Source organism: Capricornis sumatraensis, chromosome 14, assembly GCF_032405125.1.
Source record: "Capricornis sumatraensis isolate serow.1 chromosome 14, serow.2, whole genome shotgun sequence".
NCBI classification, from domain to species: Eukaryota; Metazoa; Chordata; class Mammalia; order Artiodactyla; family Bovidae; genus Capricornis; species Capricornis sumatraensis.
The window spans coordinates 17246412-17268336 of record NC_091082.1 but is presented as its reverse complement, the minus strand read 5'-3'; the positions used below and the strand labels follow the sequence as shown (position 1 = coordinate 17268336).

The following is a 21925-nucleotide window of genomic DNA, read 5'->3' as shown; positions in this document are numbered from 1 at the left end:
TGGGGTCGCAAAGAATCGGACACGACTGAACGACTGAACTGAACTGATGTATGTATATATAACTAAAAAACTGACACAAGAAGGATTTAGGATTCTATCAAAATTTCTCCAAATACTTGGTAGAACATTAACAGTTCTATGCAATGTCTTTATCTTTTCAAAAGAAAATAAGAGCACTATGACGTAGTTTTGCTCTAAAATTTAGAATACATTTACAATTACACATACAGTGAATTTTTACACCACTGGAGATTCATATTCATAATTTAAGGGTTCTTAATAATAACATGTTTGAAATAAAACTTTTTTTCATAAACTAGAAGATTATAAAATACAATTTAGGTCATACATTATTAATATTTTACTTAACCTATAGAGGAAGATATTTAGAGGTCAAATATAATTTCTAAAGAGAATTGACTCATCCCCAACATATAACTTGTTAATAATGGAAATTAAAGATTGTGATTTCCTGAAAGGAAGATTTCATTTTTTATTGCACAATTGAAAAGCAAAATTGATTTCATGTATCTTGTTTCCTCTTTGTGATTCTACTGTGAAAATAATATAATATACTGGTTCACAGGTATATATTCATGTAAGTACTTTCATTAAACAAAGTAATCTTCTAAATAAATGAGGTAATTGTATAACCACTGTATTCTGTTGGTAAACTACTTTACTGATTGTTAGTATGCTTGGTAAGGCTTTATTAAGACTGAATAGATATATGGAACCAAATTTATTTATGCTCAGAATAACTTTGTTTTTTTTTAATCATTTTATATCTTAGCAAGTATTTGACTTACAGTAATGAATGTAGTATGTTAGATTTACATTTAATGTGTTTAAGGTGAAATAGTCAAATTAGTGGTTAAACACAATAATATACCTTAATAATTTCCTCAATTCAAATGCCTTTAATTGATTTGTATGTTAAACATCCAATGTAAATATAATAATACAAAATAGTAAAGCTATTTACATAATTGCTGATTTAAACTAAAATCCACTTAAAATAATACATAAATAAAAAATTATTCCAATAATCCTGTAAATATAAAAATGCCTGAAGTTACTTATTTTCCTAAAAACAATGCATCACACCCAAAAAGAATTCATGTTGTGACAATAGATACATGAAGAATTGCAAAAAGACAAAACGTTTTTCTTTTCTAATTTCTGCTTCCATTCATTTTATTTAGAATGAACAAAATAACTCATCACTTGAGAGGGTGGTGTCTTTCACCTCAGTTCATTCACTCAATCACGTCCGACTCTTTGTGATCCCATGGACTACAACACGCCTGGCTTCCCTGTCCATTACCACTCCAGGAGCTTGCTCAAACTCAGGTCCATTGAGTTGGTGATGTCATCCTCTTTCATCCCCTTTTCCTCTTGCCTTCAAACTTCCCAGCATCAGGGTCTTTTCCAAAGTGTCGGGTTTTTGCATCACATGGCCAAAATATTGAAGTTTCAGCCTCAGCATCAGTCCTTCCAATGAATACTCAGGACTAATTTCCTTTAGAACTAACTGGTTTGATCTCCTTGCAATCCAAGGGACTCTCAAGAGTTTTCTCCAACACCACAGTTCAAAAGCATCAGTTCTTTGGTGCTCAGTTCAGGTCCAACTCTCACATCCATTCATGTCTACTGGAAAAACCATAGCTTTGAGTAGACAGACTTTATTGGCAAAGTAATGTCTCTGTTTTTTAACATGCTGTCTAGGTTTGTCATAGCTTTTCTTCCAAGGAAAGAAGCTTTTCTTCCATCTTTTAATTTCATGGCTGTAGTAACCATCTACATTGATTTTGGAGCCCCCCAAAATAAAGTCTGTAATAGTTTCCATTGTTTCCCCATCTATTTGCCATGAAGTGATGGGGCCGGATGCCATGATCTTAGTTTTCTGAATGTTGAGTTTTAAGCCAACTTCTTCACTATCCTCTTTCACTTCTATCAAGAGACTCTTTAGTTCTTCTTTGCTTTCTTCCATAAGGGTGGTGTCACATGGTGCCACCATAATGGCAGTCTCTCTCCTAGAGGGGTTTATTAATATTTTTTATAACACAATGGCTGAAAGTTCAAGATAATTTATATCTCAGCTCCTGCTGTGGAACCTGAACAAGTTATTTAAACTCTATGGGGTTCCACACTTTATCCACACTGTCATTGATGTGGATTTTATCAGTGAATATAAAAATATATCCACTGACACAATAACAGGCTTCTTGTGCTGAAGACATGAGAGAAATTACCAAATTTTGTTGAAATTACCAACAGAAAAAAAGATAGAAAAAAGGTGAAACACTGGCACTAAGAAGTTTGAAAGAAAGAAAGTTTGCTTATAGTATAAGGGATAAAGGAGAAAGGGATCATTTTTAGCCTTGGCTGGGAAGGTGTACTTAGGGCAGCTCAGAGACTTTGCCCATCTGTGCATGTCCAAGAATAACCGTGGAGACACTCCAAGTGTTGATTTGGTTTTACAAATAAATTTTAACAAATTGATGAATTTGCAGATATGTTATCTGCAAATAATTAAGATCCATTGTTTTTTGTTTTTTTTTTTTGTAGGAGCACGAGGCTTAATGTTAATATAGACATATGTCTAAGTAATCCTAATCTAAGAAATAGGAAAATAGAAAAATAACTAGAAAGATTGCTCCTGGTATTATTTCATCTGCTATCTACACATTAATTTTCTAGTTGATGGTAATAAATCCCAATTCTGAGTTTTAGTTCTGTATAGGCTCCACTGATCTGGAGGCAAAGTTCATTTAAAACAGTATTGCCTTTATGTCTTTTAACCAAAGATGCAACCAATAACATTGGAATCTTCACAAGATGCTGCTGCTGCTTAGTTACTTCAGTCCTGTCCGACTCTGTGTGGCGCTGTGGACTGTAGGCCACCAGGCTCCTCTCTCTATGGGATTCTCTAGGCATGAGTTCTAGAGTGGGTTGCCATTCCCTCCTCTAGGAAATCTTCCCACCCAGGGATCAAACCTGGGTATCCTGCCTTACAGTCAGATTATTCACTGCTGAGACATCAGGGAAGCCCCAGTCTTCACTAGAGGGCCCCTTACACCATTATAAATTGATCAAACTTCCTCTGAGCCTTTGGAAAAAGTTAATGTTGAGATTGCCTCCTTATAAGGATATTTTGCACTCCTTGCCAGTTGAGCAAAACCAGACCTGTGATAACACAGAACCTTTTTTACCTTCAAGTATGGGATGTTACTTCAACAATAACAACAACAAAAATTGTTTTCTTGGTTTCTTACTGAATAATGAATATTCCTGTTTTTTTTTTTTTTTTCTATTTAACTTGATGGAAGAAAAACAGGCATTCCAAAATAAGACACCACTGAATATTTGTGGTTGGAGAAAAATAGTGGAAGCTTCAACAAAATAAGAAATTTGATTTTGTACTTTAGGGCTTCCCAGGTGATAAAGAATCTGCCTGCAATGGAGGAGATCTGGGTTGATCCCTGGGTCTGGAAGAGCCCCTGTAGAAGGGTATGGCAACCCACTCGGGTATTCTTGCCTGGAGAATTCCATGGACAGAGGGGCCTAATGGGCTACAGTCCATGGATTTGCAAAGAGTCAGACACAACTGAACAACTAACATTTTCACTTTCAATGAGATTTTAAGTGTGACATAATCCATAGGGGGGGGGAATGATGTTGAAATTTTGAAAGACTCTCTATTAAGAGAAAGATGCAGGTGACATGGGTTCGATCCCTAGGTTGGGAAGATCTCCTGGAAGAGGAAATGGTAAACCACTCCAGTGTTCTGGCTTTCTTGGAAATGCCATAGACAGAGGAACCTATGAGCTCACAAAGAGTTGGACATGGTTGAGTGACTGAGCAGAGAACACATTAACAGAAAGCAAAGATGCAACCTAGGTAAAAATTTTTGCAAGATGCCCATTTGGTAAAGAGGTAGTATTCAAAATATTCACCAACCCTGCGAGTGGCTGAGGCACTGAGATGGTGGATGTGGTGGAGTTGGGAATGTTGATAGCTGAAGATGAAGGTGGTGGCTGTTGGGATTTCAAGAGGCTTGCTGGGGCCAACCTTTCCTCTGGCACTGTCTGCCAGGCACAGGCCTGTGTAGCTCCAGGGGCTGCTACTGGCATGGGTAGGTAGCTGGGTCCAGGCAGTACTGCCTGAATGGTCTTCTGGTTTCTGGATCTTTCCCTCACTGTACTTCTTCCAGCTGGCTATCTCTTCTTCATCATAGATGCTCAGAAAACTGTCTCAAGCTGCTCTCAGTTTCTGGAGCTTGTTCTTACACTTCATCGTTCCTCTTGTCAAGGATGGAGCAATCTCGCTGCTGCAGCCAGAGGGGATCTGGAGCCCAGAGATCATGAATTTCTGCACTTTGCTGCCGGAATCTTCTCCCTCATGATAGGGACACAGGTTGCTCATCCAGAGCAGAGGCTGGAGGCAGGGACTTGGAAGATTTTCATTTTTCAATATTAAAAAGGCTCTGTGTACATGGTGGGCTATTCTTTTTAGCGTATGCACTTTATGTTATAGTATTTCTCTCAAGGCTGCTTTACCCTTGTCTCTTTGATATGTTTTTATTACCTTTTATTTCAAAGCATTTCATGTGTAATTAGTTGGTCAGTCATGTCTGAATCTTTGCAACCCCATGGACTGTAGCCTCCCAGGCTCCTCTGTCCATAGGATTCTTCAGGCAAGAATACTGGAGTGGGTAGCCATTACCTCCTCCAGGGGATTTTCCTGACCCAGGGATCAAACCCTAGTCTCCTGAATTGCAGGTGGATTCTTTACCATCTAAGCCACAGGGAAGCCCCTAAGATACTTCCCTAAATATTTTCTCTTTGATACATGAATGGATTAAGCCTGTTGTTTAGTGTTTGATATTTTCTTATCATCCTTTGTTATTGATTAGTAACTAATTCGACTGTAGGTAGAGCACACATTTTGTATGATTTCAATTTTTGTACATGTTTTGAGGTTATATCCCAGGATACAGTGTATATCGTGTTTTGAGTTTGTCAGCACTTGAATACATCTACTGCTCCTTCTCATGGAGGGTTGTAGGAATTTTGACTGAATCCTGGAGATAAATGTTGTCCTTGAGTTCTTCTGTACTTACTGAATCTCTCTTGAGTTGTCGTACTAATTTTTTGAAATGAGTATCAAAATCTTTCAGCTCAGTTCAGTTCAGTCACTCAGTTGTGTCCTACTCTTTGCGACCCCATGAATCACAGCACGCCAGGCCTCGCTGTCCATCACCAACTCCTGGAGTCTACCCAAACCCATGTCCATTGTGTCGGTGATGCCATCCAACCATCTCATCCTCTGTTGTCCCCTTCTCCTCCTGCCCTCAATCTTTCCCAGCACCAGAGTATTTTCATATGAGTCAACTTTCCGCATCAGGTGGCCAAAGTATTGGAGTTCCAGTTTCAACATCAGTCCCTCCAATGAACACCCAAAACTAATCTCCTTTAGAATGGACTGGTTGGATCTCCTTGCAGTCCAAGGGACTCTCAAGAGTCTTCTCCAGCACCACAGTTCAAAAGCATCGATTCTTTCATGCTCAGATTTCTATATAATTCTCACATCCATACATGACTACTGGAAAATCCATAGCCTTGACTAGATGGACCTTTGATGGCAAAGTAATGTCTCTGTTTTCTAATATGCAGTCTAGGTTGGTCATAACTTTCCTTCCAGGAGCAAGCATCTTTTAATTTCATGGCGACAATCACCATCCACAGTGATTTTCTAGCCCAGAAAAATAAAGTCAGTCACTGTTTCCACTGTTTCTCCACCTATTTGTTATGAAGTGATGGGACTGGATGCCATGATCTTAGTTTTTTTGATGTTGAGTTTTAAGCCAACATTTTCACTCTCCTCTTTCACTTTCATTAAGAGGCTATTTAGTGCTTCTTCACTTTCTGCCATAAGGGTGGTGTCATCTGCATATCTGAGGTTATTGATATTTCTCCCGGCAATCTTGATTCCAGCTTGGGCTTCTTCCAGTCCAGCATTTCTCATGATGCACTCTGTATAGAAGTTAAATAAGCAGGGTGACAATATACAGCCTTGACATACTCCTTTTCCTATTTGGAACCAGTCTGTTGTTCCATATCCAGTTCTAACTGTTGCTTCCTGACCTGTATATAAGTTTCTCAAGAGGCAGGTCAGGTGGTCTGGTATTCCCATCTCTTTCAGAATTTTCCACAGTTTATTGTGATCCACACAGTCAAAGGCTTTGGCATAATCAATAAAGCACAAATAGGTGTTTTTCTGGAACTCTCTTTCCAGTGATCCAGCAGATGTTAGCAATTTGATCTCTGGTTCCTCTGTCTTTTCTAAAACCAGCTTGAACATCTGGAATTTCATGGTTCACATATTGCTGAAGCCTGGCTTGGAGAATTTTGACCATTACTTTACTAGCGTGTGAGATGAGTGCAATTGTGCGGTAGTCTGAGCATTCTTTGGCATTACCTTTCTTTGGGATTGTAATGAAAACTGACCTTTTCCAGTCCTGTGGCCACTCTGGAGTTTTCCAAATTTGCTGACATGTTGAGTGCAGCAGTTTCAGAGCATCGTCTTTTAGAATTTGAAATAGCTCAACTGGAATCTCATCACCTCCACTAGCTTTGTTTGTTGTGATGCTTCCTAAGGCCCACCTGACTTCACGTTCCACGATGTCCTGCTCTAGGTGAGTGTGAGTGATCACACCTTCATGATTATCTGGGTCGTTAAGGTTTTTTTTTTTTTTTTTTCTTTTATACCGTTCTGTGTATTCTTGCCACCTCTTCTTAATATCTTCTGCTTCTGTTAGGTCCATACCATTTCTGTCCTTTATTGAGCCCATCTTTGCATGAAATGTTACCTTGGTATCTCTAATCTAAAGTTAATTAAATTTAATCTAAAGTTAATCAAAATCTTTAACCAATATGGGTATCTGTATTTCTCCTTCAGTTTGATTGGATTTTACTTTGCATATTTTTCATCTCTATGGCTAAGTGCATGCCCACATATGTGTATTCTGTTTTTAAGATGGATTGACAGTTTTATGATGCAATCTCTCTTCCTACCAAGTGACTTTCTTTACTCTGAAGTTGAATTTATTTGATATTAATATAGTCACTTGGCTTTCTTTTTATTAATATTTGCATAAGATTTTTTCATTATCTTCAACTGGCTATATAATTATATTTGAAGAGAGTTACTTGCCACTGGCATATTGTTGGGTCATATTTTTTGATCCACCTCATCAATAGCTGTCTTCTATCGGATACATTCAGATCATTTTCCATTTGATATGATTATTAATTAATTAGAACTTAATTCTGCATTTTTTACATATATATATTTATATATATATAATTCCTTCTGTTATTCCTCTCTAGGCTTTCTTTTTCCCCACTTTGAACTACTTACTTGAACCAATTTTTAGAATTCTACTTTGATTTATCTATAGTGCTCCTGAGTGTTTTTCTTTGCACAGCTTTATTGATGAGTTTTTATGTATTACACTCTTTATATACTTCAATTTTCACAGTCTATTGCTGTCATTTCATCAGCTTGTTTGAAAAGTTGAAGGCTTTCTTCCATTTATGGGCTTTTACTCTCCTTTTTAAAAAATAATTTTCTTAAATGTATCCTGTGTATATACATAGCATCACACCAGTCAGTATTATAATTTTTACTTCAGTCACCAAAAGTCATTTAGAAGACTCGAGAAAGTTTTCTATTGTATTCATTACTCTTTTGTTAACTGTCTTTCTCCTTTTCTGATATCCCAGTTTCTTTTTTTATCATTCTTTTCCTGTTAGAAAACTTCTAGCCTTTCTTTTAGGGTAAGTCTGTTAGTTTTCTTTATCTGAGAATATCTTGATTTCCCCTTTAGCCCCAAAGGATATTTCACCATGCATGAGATTGTTGAAAGTTCTATTATTTCAACACTCAAATACTTTTCTTCTGGCCTCAATGTTTGGAGATGAAACATCTACTGTCTTCTAATTTAATTCTCAGTTAGATAAAGTGTCATTTTTCTTTGACTACATTCAAGACTTTTTTTTCTCTTTAGTTGTTGGGAGCTTAATTATAAAGGATCTTGTTAAGTATTTTTTAGGTTTATTTTGTTTGGAATAACACAATTCACTCAACTTCTTAAACTTGTAGGTTTATAAGATTTTTTTCCCCAAATTGGAAAGTTTTCTTCCATTATTGTTTGCAACCCTTTATTATTGCCTTTTTTCTCCTTTTCATTTGGAATATATGAAGTAAAAAGAAAACTCAGAGAACTCATCATCATGTTATTCTGTAGATCCTCAAGTTCTTTCACCTTTTAGAGTTGTGTTATGCTTGATTTCTATATAACTGTTCAGGACTTTTCAATGTACTTATGAAGAAAGGTATGACATTTCATCTTTTCAGAAGTAGAAGTTCATCTCTTTACTTTTAATCTATCTTGGTCTTTATATTTTAAATAGTTTTTTTATAGGCCTCACACAGTTTATATAAATTCCAACAATCTTGTCTCATATATGATATTATACATGTTTCAATGCCATTCTCCCAAGTGATTAACCTCCAATTAAAATAAATGAATTTATATTTAAAAAATTTCAACAATCTCTTTCTTTTAATTATTATCTTTAGGCCATTCATATTTAAAGTTGGATAAACATCAACCATGTTCATAATCATTTCTCTTTATTGACAGAGGCATCTTTTGCTCTTTTATCTAGTTTTAATTGAGCATTTTATAGGATTCAATTTTATCTCCTTTCTAGCATATCAGTTGCCTAGAGTTTACAGTATTCATTTTCACTTTTTAACTAATGTAACAGATTATTTCCTGTGTAATTGAGATACTTTACAACAGAATGTTCCCATTCTTTCCCTTCCATTCTTTGAGTCATTGCTGTCATTCATTTTATTAATACTTTCCATGTGCTATAATCATCAATTGTTTCTATATATGATTTAGAATAATATTGTATTCATTGGAATACCTACTTAGAATTAACAGGATTTTTTGTTTGTTTGTCTGTTTGCTTTTTTACTACCTAAGCTTTGGAAATGTTCCTCCAAATTACTTTTGGATTTTATTTTGATAAGTGTTTGGGGATATTATTGACCTGTGACAAATGCTATAATTTTTAATGATTTTGTTTTTATCATGCAAACTCTGAATTATTTGAGTAGTTTCTGTTGGTTCTCTCTCCTATCATTTATCCAGGAAAAATATCAACTTTATTGTTTGATCATTGTGCATGAACACAAGGATGGCAATTTATTAGCAAGATGCTGTAGTTTTTAGTCTTCACTGTGTTCTCACAAATTATTTGTTAGTCACTTAGCCGCATCCAACTCTCATGGACTATAGCCTGACAAGGTCCTCTATCCCTCGGATTCTCCAGGCAACAGTATTGGAGTGCATTGCCATTCCCTTCTTCAAATTATAATCCTTAACAAAACATCTTCCTAAGGACTTCAAGCCTAAAAAGATGATTCCCCTGCAGAATCTAATGATCTGTCAGTCATGGTCATTCTGCTGGCTGAGTAACATAGGAGAAAGGGAAGATGAGTGGACACTCTGAGTGCCATCTCCTATATACCACTTTTAAAACATGTTTATTAGTAAAGATTTGTGTACATCAAAATTATATTTGAAAGGTGAAAATTCTTTATAATTTGTAAAATTTCAGATACATAATTATACTCAATCATGTAATGTGTAAGTGGCATTGAAAATAATTCCCTAGTTTTATCTTCAAAAGTATTTATTTTCATGTTTAAAAAGAGCCAATTATTTGAGAGAAATTATTTTAAAAACTAATTTCATGACTGGAGAAACTATCCTAGATGTAGTATGTCCTCTAATTTTGCAAGAAATCAGCCTTCAGGTTTTCATTCCCTTTAGGCAGTCAGTATCTCATTATTGAGACCACCTATGGATGGTGTGATTGAAATTTTGCATCTGTGCATAATCACCTCATCATGCTGATCTTTCGATGTAAATCTCTAGACCATCATGGACATTACACTAAAAAAGTTTAGGAAGTTCTATTTCAGCCCTGAATTGCTCATATTTCATTTTAGCCCCAAATAAATCTGAAACACTACTGAGATACCTATTTTCTCTCAAAGTTTAAAATATTGCACTCCGAAGTTTCTATGATTGGCACATTTTACTTGACACATTCCATGAAGCTAGAGTATCATGTAATGTCATACTTGGAAAATTTTGATTTTAATTAATGTGTTATCTTGCTTATTGATTTTAAGGTCTTAACATTTTGCAGTTCATATCATCCTATGTTATTTTGTCAGTGTGTCATTAGTTTGCAAATTAGTGGGATTTTTCTTCATTACCCTCTGAGATGAGAATATTATTGAACATAAGAATTTAGTTTTATATCAAACAAAATTAGTTTTATATTTAAAACATTGAGTTCCACCACTTAACATGCCAAAATATTGTATTAAATGAGGAAAATCATCTTTAAAGGGCACCATAATTGCTCTTTCATTTGTTGTAATTTCATTTAATTATTATAGATATTATTGTAAAATTTTATATTTACATTTTTTAAAATTACTTTTAAAACAATCATCAAATGTTCGATTGTTAAGAAGCATTTTTTTAAATTGGCAAAAGATTATTTTGTTCATGGAAGTTACATTATAAGTTTAATTACATTTCAATTAAAACTCAAAATTGTTTACTATAATAAAGTCTATATTATAAATACAACATAAATGACAGAAGCTTTGAAAATGATTTTTAAGATAAAATAACTAATTCAATTAAATAAATACCTTTCCTGTTGGCTCAGTGGTATATAAACCTCCTCCCAGTTCAGGAGAGTTGGGTTCGATCTCTGGGTTGGGAAGATCTCAAATAGTAGTAATTGGCAACACACTCTAGTATTCTTCCCTAGGAAATCCCATGGACTGAGGAGCCTACAATGTACGTGAACTGAGAACTTCCAGATTTACAAGCTGGATTTAGAAAAGGCAGGGGAAACAGAGATCAAATTCCGAAATCTGTCAGATAACAGAAAAAGCAAGAGAATTCCAGAAAAAAAGCATCTACTCTGCTCCACTAACAACATTAAAGCCTTTGACTATATGGATCACAACAAACTGTGGAAAATTCTTCAAGAAATGGGAATAACAGATCACCTTTCCTGCCTCCTGAGAAAACTGTATGCTGGTCAAGAAGCAATAGTTAGCACCAGACAAGGAACAACAGATTGATCCAAATTTGGGAAAGGAGTATGTCAAAGCTGTATATTGTCATCCTGCTTACTTAACTTCTATGTAGAGTTGCTGCTACTGCCAAGTTGCTTCAGTCGTGTCCACCCTGTGCAACCCCAGAGATGGCAGCCCACCAGGCTCCACCATCCCTGGGATTCTCCAGGCAAGAGCACTGGAGTGGGTTGCCATTTCCTTCTCCAATGCATGAAAGTGAAAAGTGAAAGAAGTCTCTCAGTCATGTCCGACTCTTTGCAACCCCATGGACTGCAGCCTACCAGGCTCCTCCATCCATGGGATTTTCCAGGCAAGAGTACTGGAGTGGGGTGCCATTGCCTTCTCCAGGTAGAGTACACCATGCCAAATGCAGGGCTGAATGAAGCACAAGCTGGAATCAAAATTGCCAGGAGATATATCAGTAGGCTTAGATATGGAGAGGACACCACCCTTATGACAGAAAGGTAAGAGGCAGTAAAGAATCCTTTTGATGACGGTGAAAAAGGAGAATGAAAAATATGGCTTAAAGCTCCACATTCAAAACAATAAGATCATGACATCTAATCCCATCATTTCATTGCAATTAGATGAGGAAACAATGGAAACTGTGACAGACTTTATTTTCTTGGGCTCCAAAATCACTATAGACGGTGACTGCAGCCATAACAATAAGACACTTGCTCCTTGGGAAAAAAAAGTTATGACAAACCTAGACAGGGCATTGCAAAGCAGAGATATCACTTTGCCAACAAAGATCCATCTAGTCAAATCTATGGTTTTTCCAGTAGTCATTATGAATTGTTGGACCATAAAAAAGCCTGAGCACCGAAGAACGGATGCTTTGGAACTATGGTACTGGTAAAGACTCTTGAGAGTCCCTTGAACAGCATGAAGGTCAAACCAGTCAATGCTAAAGGAAATTAGTCCTGAGTGTTCATTGAAAGGACTAATGCTGAAACTGAAACTCCAATACTTTGGCTACCTGACTCATTGGAAAACACCCTGATGCTGGGAAAGATTGAGGGCAGGAGAAGAAAGGGGCAACAAAGTATAAAATGGTTGGATGGCATCAACAATTTAATGCACAGAAGTTTGAGCAAATTCTGAGAGATAGTTAGTGTAGGACAGGGAAGCCTGATTTGCTGCAGCTCTTGGGGTCACAAAGTGTGGGACACAACTGAACAACAGCAACAACATGTGGGGACTTAGCTCCCTGACCAGGGATGATGGAATTTACACTACTTGCATTGGAAAGGGAAGTCTTAACCACTGGAACACCAGAGAAGCCCCCGTTTTGAGTTAATTTTTTGTGAAAAGTATAAGGTCTGTTTCTAAATTCATTGCTTTTCATGTGGGTATCAAGTTGTCCCAATTTAAAGAAACTTTCTTTGCTCCATTTTATTGCCTTTGAAATGAAAGTGAAAGTGTTACTCGCTCAGTACTGACTCTTAGAGACCCTGTGGACTGTAGCTCACCAGGCTCCTTTGTCCATGGAATTCTTTAGGCAAGACTATTGGAGTGGGTAGCCATTCCCTTCTCCACAGGAGTTTCCTGACACAGGGATTGAACCCCAGTCTCCTATATTACAGGCAGATTCTTTACCATCTGAGCCACCAGTAAAAGATCAGTAGTCTATATTTATCAGGGTTTATTTCTGTACTTCCTATTCTGTATCATTGATCTGTTAGTCCTTTCTATTTCCAGTACCATACTGTCTTGATCACTGTAGCTTTATATTAATTCTGAAATTGGTTAGTGTCACACTTCCAGCTTTATTCCTTCTTAATATTGTGTTGGTTAATCTTGGTCTTTTGCCTCTCCATACACATATTGGTGGCACAGTGGTAAAGAACCCACCTGCCAATCCAGGAGACACAAGAGACAGTTCTATCCCTGGGCCAGAAAGATTCCCTGGAATAGGAAATGGCAACCCACTCCAGTATTCTTGCCCAGAAAATTCCATAGACAGAGGAGACTGGCAGGCTACAGTCCATGAGGTCTCAAAGAGTCAGACATGACTGAGCATGAGCACATATGTGCTATAAGTGGTATTGGACTTTTACTTAAAATTCCACTTGATGAAACATAGAAAACCATTGACTTTTGTATTAATCTTGATTCTTCCATGTTGCTATAACTGCTTATTAGTTTCTGAAATTTTCTGTCATCCTTTCAGATATTCTAAATTGACAATTATGTTATCTGTGAACAAAGACAGTTTTACTTTCCCCTTCCCAATCACAAAAATATTTTTCCTTCTTGTCTTATTATATTATCTAGGACTTCCAATATGATGTTAAAAAGGAGTGGCGAGAAGGTAAATCCTTATCTTTATACTTGATCATATTAGAGAACTTCGAGTATCTCATGATTAAGCATGATATTAGCTATAGATTTTTTTGCAAATAGTCTTTATCAAGTTGACAAAGTATTCCTGTATTCCTAGTTTGCTGAATGTTTTTATCATAAGTGGTGTTGGATTTTTCTTTTCAAATTCTTTTCTTCATCTATTATATAATAATGTATTTTTCTTTCTCAGTTTATTGATATGAGGTTGTATTAATATTTAAAAATGAAATTAATGTTTCATACCTGGGATGAATCCCACTTGGTCATGGTGTATAATTATTTTTATACATCATTCGACTCTATTTCACATAGGACATTTGACACAGAGCATTGACATAAAACCTCCCTTATGGCAGAAAGTGAAGAGAAACTAAAGAGCCTGTTGATGAAAGTGAAAGAGAAGAGTGAAGAAGCTGGCTTAAAACTCAACATTCAAAAAACTATGATCATGGCATCCAATTCCATCATGTCAAATCAATGGGGAAACAATGGAAACTGTGAAAGACTTTATTTTTTTGGGCCCCAAAATCACTGCAGATGGTGACTGCAGCCATGAAATTAAAACACGCTTGCTCTTTGGAAGAAAAGGCATGACAAACCTAAACAGCATATTAAAAAGCAGAGACTTTACCGTGCCATTAAATGTCCATATAGTCAAAGCTATGGTTTTTCTAGTAGTCATGTATAGACGTGAGAGTTGGACTATAAAGAAAGCTGAGCACCAAGAATTGACACTTTTGAACAGTGATGTTGGAGAAGACTCCTGAGAGTCCCTTGGACTGCAAGGAAATTAAAATAGTCAATCCAAAAGGAAATCAATCCTGAACATACATTGGAAGGACTGATGCTGAAGCTGAAACTCCAATACTTTGGCCACCTGATATGAAGAGCAGATTTGTTCAAAAAGACCCTGATGCTGGAAACGACTGAAGGGAGGAGGAGAAGGGGAGGACAAAGGATGAGATGGTTGAAAGGCATCACCAACTCAATGGACATGAGTTTGAGCAAGCTCCAGAAGATGGTGAAGGATAGGGAAGCCTGGTGTGCTCCAGTCCATGGGGTCACAAAGAGTTGGACACAACTGAGGAATGGAACAACAGTAACAACAGATTCTATTTGCTGACAGTTGTGTTTAGAATTTTACATCTATGTTCATGAAAAAGATATTGGTCTGTATTTCTCTGGTAAAATTTGTAATTTTAGTGTAATGCTGATTTCATAGAGTGTGCTAAAAGTAGTTTTTATGTTTCTATCCTCTGAAAAAAGTGAGGTAGAATTGCTATAATTTCTTCCTTAAATGTTTAATAGAATTCATCAATGAATCCAATTGTTTCTTGTGCTCTCTGTTTTGTAAGGTTGTTAATTACTGATTCATTTTAAATGATTTAGGCCTAATTCAACACATCTACATATTCTTCGGTGTGTTATGGCAGATTGTCTTTCTAGGAATTAGTCCATTTTATCCATATTATCAACGATGTGGGCATAGCTATTTCATTATTATCCTTTTCATTTCCATGGTATCTGCAGTAAATTTCCTTCTTTCACTTTTGATATTATCAATAGCAATTTGTGTCTGCTCTCTTTTCTTTGTTATCCTAGTTAAATGCTAAGTTGCTTCAGTTGTGTCTAACTCTTTGCGACCCTATGGACAGTAGCCTGCCAGGCCCCTCTGTCCATGGGATTTTCTAAGCAAAAATACTGAAATGGGTTGCCATTTCCTTCTCCAGGTTAAAAGATTATTAATTTTATCAGTTTTTTTCAAAGTATTAGCTTTTTGTTCTGATGATTTTCTGTACTGATTTTTTGTTTTCAACTTATGCTTATTTTGAATTTAATTTGCTCTTATTTTGCCATATTTTTATGGTGGAAAGTTCTTCTATTGTTGGAGTTTAGATCTTTCATCTTTTATACTACGTACATTTAATGCTATAAAAGTTCCTCTAGTACTTCTTTTGCTGTATTCCTCAAATTCTGATAAATTGCTTTCACTTTTTCATTCAAAAGTATTTTTTTTTAATTTTTCTTGAAATTTTATTTGACCCATGTGTCATTTGGAAGTGTGTTGTTTAATCTCCTTGTGTTTTGGACTTTTTCAGTTATCTTCATATAACTATTTATTTTTGGTTTAATTTCTTATAGTTTGAGAGCAGACATTGTATTATTTCTATTCTTTTAAATTAGCTGTGTTCTATGGCTCACGGTGTGAGACACAGCCACAGTGACTTCCCTGGTGGCTCAAACTGTAAAGCGTCTGTCTACCATGTGGGAGACCCGGGTTCGAGCCCTAGGTTGGGAAGATCCCCTGGAGAAGGAAATGGCGATTCACTCCAGTACTATTGCCTGGAAAATCCCATGGACAGAGAAGCCTTGTAGGCTACAGTCTGTGGAGTCACAAAGAGTCGGCCATGACTGAGCAACTACAAACTTTCATGGCTCACAGTGTGGTCTATCTTTGTGAATGTCTCATGTGTGCTTGAGAAAAATGTGCATTCTGCTGTAGTTGGATGAAGTGCTTTCTAGATGTCAATTTTATCCATTTAATTGAGAGTGTAGGTTTTTTTTTTTAAATTTGCAATTGCCCTATAGTTGCTTTACAATGTTGTGTTAGTTTTTGCTGTGCAAAAAAGTGTGTCAGCTCTAGGTATACATATATCCCCTCTTTTTTTGGATTTCCATCCTATTCAGGTCACCACAGGGCATTGAATATAATTCCTTATGCTATACAATAGGTTCTCATTAGTTATATATTTTATACTTAGTATCAATAGTGTATAGATAGCGTTTGGTGCTTTCAGCTGTATCTTACTGATTTTCTGGCTGCTAGATCTGTGCATCTGGCAAAGGGGTGTTAAAGTTTCTAACCATGATGTTGGGTTCATCTGTTTCTCTGTAAGTCCTACCAGGTTTTCACTCACATTGTTTGATACTCTGTTGTTAGGCATATGCATGTTAAGAATTGTCATGTCTTAAAAATTAATCCCTTTATCATTATGTAAGTCCTGTGTCTCTGACTTTCCTTGGTGTCAGCTCTGTCTGAAATTAGTATAACTACTCTTGCTTTCTTTTCATTTGTGTTGTTCTTGTTCAATCGCTCAGTTGTGTCGGACTCTGTGACCACATGGACTGCATTACGCCAGGCTTCCCTGCCTTTCATCGTCTCCCGGAGTTTGCTCAAACTCATGTCCATTGAGTCAGTGTTGCCACGCAACAATCTCATCCTTTGTCATCACTTCTCTTTCTGCCTTCAATCTATCCCAGCATCAGGATCTTTTCTAATGAGTTGGCTCTTCACATCAGATGATCAGAGTATTGGGCTTCAGCATCAGTCCTTCCAATGAATATTCAGAATTGATTTCCTTTAGGATTGACTGGTTTGATCTCCTTTCATTTGTGTTAGCATGGTATATTTTTCTCCATCCGTTTGCTCTTACTCTATGTATATCTGTATTTAAAGTGAGTTTCCTATAGATGACATATGGCTGAGTATGATTTTGATCCTTTGTGGCAATATCTGTCTTAACTGGTACAGTTAGGCCATTGACATTCAAAGTGATTATTAATAGAGCTGGACTAGTACCTACTGTATTAGTTCCTGTTTCCTCTTTGTTCCTTTGTTCTTTGTAACTGCTTTTGTCTGTCACTCCTTTTGGGCCTTTTGTGATTTTATATGATTCCATTTCTCTCCTAGGGCTTCCCTGATAGAGCTCAGTTGGTAAAGAACCTGCTTGCAATTAAACCACCATTTTCTCTCCTTAGTTACCTGTATTTTTGAGCATGTAATATGATTCTATTTTCTCTTTTTAGTATTTCAGTTATGTTTCTTTTTTTCACTTTTTTAGTGGTTGTTTTAGAGTTTTCAGTATACATTTATGACGTGCCAATCTATTTTCAACTAGGACTGTACAACTTCCCAGATAATGTGCACGTCTTTTGAAACTAACCCTAATTTCCTTTCATTCCTTACACCATTGTTGTCACCATTTCACTTATAATAAGGATAAATTACTGTATATATGACATATACATAAGCATACATAGTTGAATATCATATTGCTGTTTTTGTTTTCAACAGACTGTTATCTATAAAATCAATTAAAAATAGGAAAAATGAAAGTCTTTTTTTTTTAAATTTTATCTTCATATATTTCTCTTTCATGCTCTTCCTGTATGTAGATCTGGGGTTATAACTTATTTTCCTTCTTTCTTTTGAACTTATTTTAACTTTTTTCTTGAGGCAAGTCCACTAGGAACAAATTCTTTCAATTTTTGTTTGTCAGAAAAAGTCTATTTCTCCTTCACCTTTGAAAGATAATTGCCTAGTGTACAGAATCTAATTTGGTGGTTGTTGTCTACCAATACTGCATATTTTTGTTTATTCTCTTCTTGTTTTCATGTTTTCCAAAGAGACGTTGTATGTTATGCCTTGTTCTTCTCTAGGGAAAATGCATTTTTCTCTGCCTTGTTTTAGAAGATATTTGTTTATTTTTGATTTGGTATAGTTTGAGAAATATGTGCTGTGCTGAGGTGTAATTTCTTTTCTTTTCTTTCTTTTTTTTTTAAATTTATCCTTCTTCATATTCTCTTGTTACTGAATTGAGTCTAATTATCTTACTCTCAGCTCTAGCCCAGCCTCTGAGTGGGAAGATTCTTTTCTCTTTCTAGTTTGAGGAGGTAAATAACAAAACAAAAACTGAGATCAATACAGCACAGACTTTATTCAGTGGTCAAAGAATGGAGAAGTAGAAACTAAGTTCACAGATAAACTTCTCCCATCTGGAAAGAGAAATTTAATTATAAAGAGTAGAGACAAAGGGTAGAAGAGTAAAAGTGAAGCTAATGATGGGGAGACATGATAATTAGATGGTGGGTAAGGGGCAAGGCTTTTTCTAGGGACTAGGTGCCCCTCAATTTTTGCCTTTTTGTGATACTTAGTGTCTGGTCCTAACTACTGGTATGTGTGTCATTTAATATGCAAATATAGTAGCACCGTGTATAAAGAGACTCAGGGTCCGTTGCAGGTCTGATTTCTTGCCATCTTGGTCCCTGCTGGTCCCATATGGTGTGGGTTTTTTATAGATTCCTTTCTTGTCTGTGAACCCCTTACTTAAAGATTTATGTTAAACGCTGGGGAAGGGTGGGAGTTAGATGGTTTTAAACAAATACTTGGAGAAGTTCTGGCAACACTGTGAGCTTCTTGGATCTTTGGTCTTGTGTCAGATATTAATTTGGAGAAATTATCAATTTTTGTTTCAAATATTTCTTCAGTTTTTCTTTTCATTTTCTCTTTTCCTTCTCTTTCTGGAGTTTACATGCATATCTGTTGTGGTTGTCCCACAATCCTTCGAGTCTCTCATCAGTTTTGTCAGTCATTGTTCTCTTTGCTGTTCGGTTTCTGAGGATTCTAGTGATACATTCTCAAGCTCAGAAAGTCTATCCTCACCCATGCACAGTCACCTAACTAGCCCATCACAGACAGTCTTTATTTCTGTTCCCCTCTCGTTTTCTATCTCTGTCATTTACTTTGGGTCTGTTCTTATAATTTCCATTTCCCTGCTTATATTTTTATCTGTTTTTTTTTTTTTTAAGACAGAGAAAATATCTTTTTTTAAATTTTATTTTTAGTTTACAATACTGTATTAAACCCACAGCAAACATTATCCTCAATGGTGAAAAATTGAAAGTATTTTTATCTCTTTTTGAAGCATCTGCTCTATCCATTAGAATCTTTAGCATATTAATCGTATTCCCTTCCAATTCACAGTCTAATCATATCAGTACCCCTGCCATGCCTGGTTCTGATGCTTGCTCTCTCTCTTTAATTTTTTTTTTTTTTTTTGCCTTTTAGTATGCATTGTATTTTTTTCATGATATGCAGATGTGATGTACTGGTAAAAAGAAACTTCTGTAAATAGTTCTTTAGTGAAGTGGTGATGAGGTATGAGAGGAGAGAAAGCATCCTGTAGTCCTATGATTGTCTTTGTTGTTTAGTTAGTAAGTTGTGTCTGATTCTTTGTGACCCCATGGACTATAGCCTGCAAGGCTGCTTGATCCATGGGATTTCCCAGGCAAGAATACTGGACTGGGTTGCCATTTCCTTCTCTGGGGGGTCTTCTCCCCCCAGGGATTGAACCTGTGTCTCTCGTATTGGCAGGCAGATTCTTTACTGCTGAACCACCAGGAAAGACCCTCCAAATCAGTTTAGTTCTGATCAAACCCCCAGAGGATTAGGCTCTGGTTAACGAGTTTCTCCTGCAGAAAGGCCTTATTAACCAGACAGAATGTTTTGGCATCTCTCAAAATGGTTCCTTTCCTCAGCCTCATGACAGAAACTGGAAAGGATTTTCTCTGATTTTTACAGTGAGAACTTGGCTAAGCTCCTTGAGGTAAATTTCAACATCTTGTGCAGTTTGTAGCTCTGAGATTTGTCTGCAGTGAGCCTCCAGCAATTCGCCAATTACAGTACAGATTTTCCTGTGTTGGCTCTGGTTTCTGCAGTGGTTCATCTCCCTAGATTCTGCTCTGGTAAGACGTGCCTGCCTCTGTGTGTTTGCCTGTCTGTCTCTCCTGTCCTGAAGGTAGCAGTTTTTCTTGTGTTTGTCTTTTTATCCAGGAAGAGTTGTTGATTTCCAGTCTGTTCAGTATTTTACCTGTTAGGGTAGTGTGATAACTTTCAAGCTCTTTATAGGCAGAAATGGAAACTGAAAGTCCATCTGTTGTTCTTGAAAAAAAAAAAAAAAATCCGTGCAACAACTGAAAAGTTAATTCCATTAACAGTGTACTTCAAATGAGTTTGGGGAGAAATATATTTTTTCTTAATTTATCATAGAAAATTGTCTGTAACAAAAAACAAAAAAGCTTTTATTTCTTACATTGGAAACTAAAAGATGTATATACATTGACATAAAAATAGATATGGTGTTTCAAATAAGTTTACAAGAATAATAATAAATGAGAATTCATTTTCAGTAGAACAACTTATGAAAATTTTTGTAAACTTATAAATCAAGCATAGCCAAAATGGAATAGGGAAATGCATTGGGAATAATATTTTTTGAAGCTTATTATCCTGTTGGAGTATAAACCAGACCCTCTTTAGCTAATTTAGTATTCAAAACACCTTGAGTACATGTTTTTGTTTGAATTATAGGCTATTTAAAAAAGGCATGATAAGTTCAGTTTATTGATATAATGTGATACAGCATTTTATCCCAGATGGTCTGATTTGAAGAGGGAAACTTTACAAAATATGAACATATTTATGAGACATGCTCCTAATAATTACTTTGAAAAACAAATATTTGTAAGTATTATTTCAGAAAATGTTAATCCTGAATAGAGGCAGATAGCTAACAGTATTTCTATCACTGTATGCAAAATGAAATATGTCTTTGACATCTTTGACAAATACATGCTTGACATCCAAGCATTTCTTAATATTTGTTGATTTTTTTGTCTTCTAGCAAGGTTTTAACATTCTATTCTATTATTTTGTTTTCTCGGTGTGGTATATGTATGCACTATTAGTTCCAAATCCTTGAGCAGATATGAGTAGACCAAAATTTCCTTCTGTTTTAATATTTAATCCAGTGGACCAATGTTTGAATTTTTGTAACAGTATATCACGTGCGAGCATGTCCAACTCTTTGCAACCCATGGACTGTAGCCAGCCAGGCTCCACTGCCCATGGGGATTCTCCAGGCAAAAACATCAGAGTGGGTGGCCATGTTCTCCTCCAAGGGGTCTTCCCAACCCAGGGATCAAACCCAGATCTCCTACATTTCAGGCAGATTCTTTACTGTCTGAGACACCAGGGAAGCCGAAGAATACTGAAGTGGGTAGTAGATCCCTTCACCATGGGAACTTCTCAACCCAGGATTCAAACTGGGGTCTCCTGCATTGCAGGTGGATTCTTTACCAGCTAAGCCACCCAGGAAGCCCCAACAGTATATCATAAACCATACATGTCTCTCAGTTCAGTGTTTCTGACTAATGCTTACATGGAAGCATTTATATTATCTCATTGTATTAATACAATATTAATATTAACTATATATGGACAAAAACTCTATAATTGTATTCTAAATTCCGTTGATAGCAACTGATAATTGTATGGAGCTATTTGAAAAACTCATTGTGCATCCTCAAAGGTTTGTCTGTCTTGGATGTTGTTGACTTTAAGAAAAGCATCACAGTATCATACTCTATGTCATAATTTTTGCAACTGTGTGTATCAGAATGTATCTCCACCTTGCCTCCTATATTTAATCCATACTTTCGTCAGTGTGTATAGTATCACAAGACTCAAATGTGCTGAATAAACTTG

General features: G+C 36.2%; 1 pseudogene; it reads left to right on the top strand.

The window, feature by feature from the left end:
* Window positions 1-3987: 3987 nt before the first annotated feature.
* The window catches only part of LOC138090712 (large ribosomal subunit protein uL24 pseudogene), a 34759-nt pseudogene continuing 16821 nt past the window's right edge, over window positions 3988-21925 (top strand).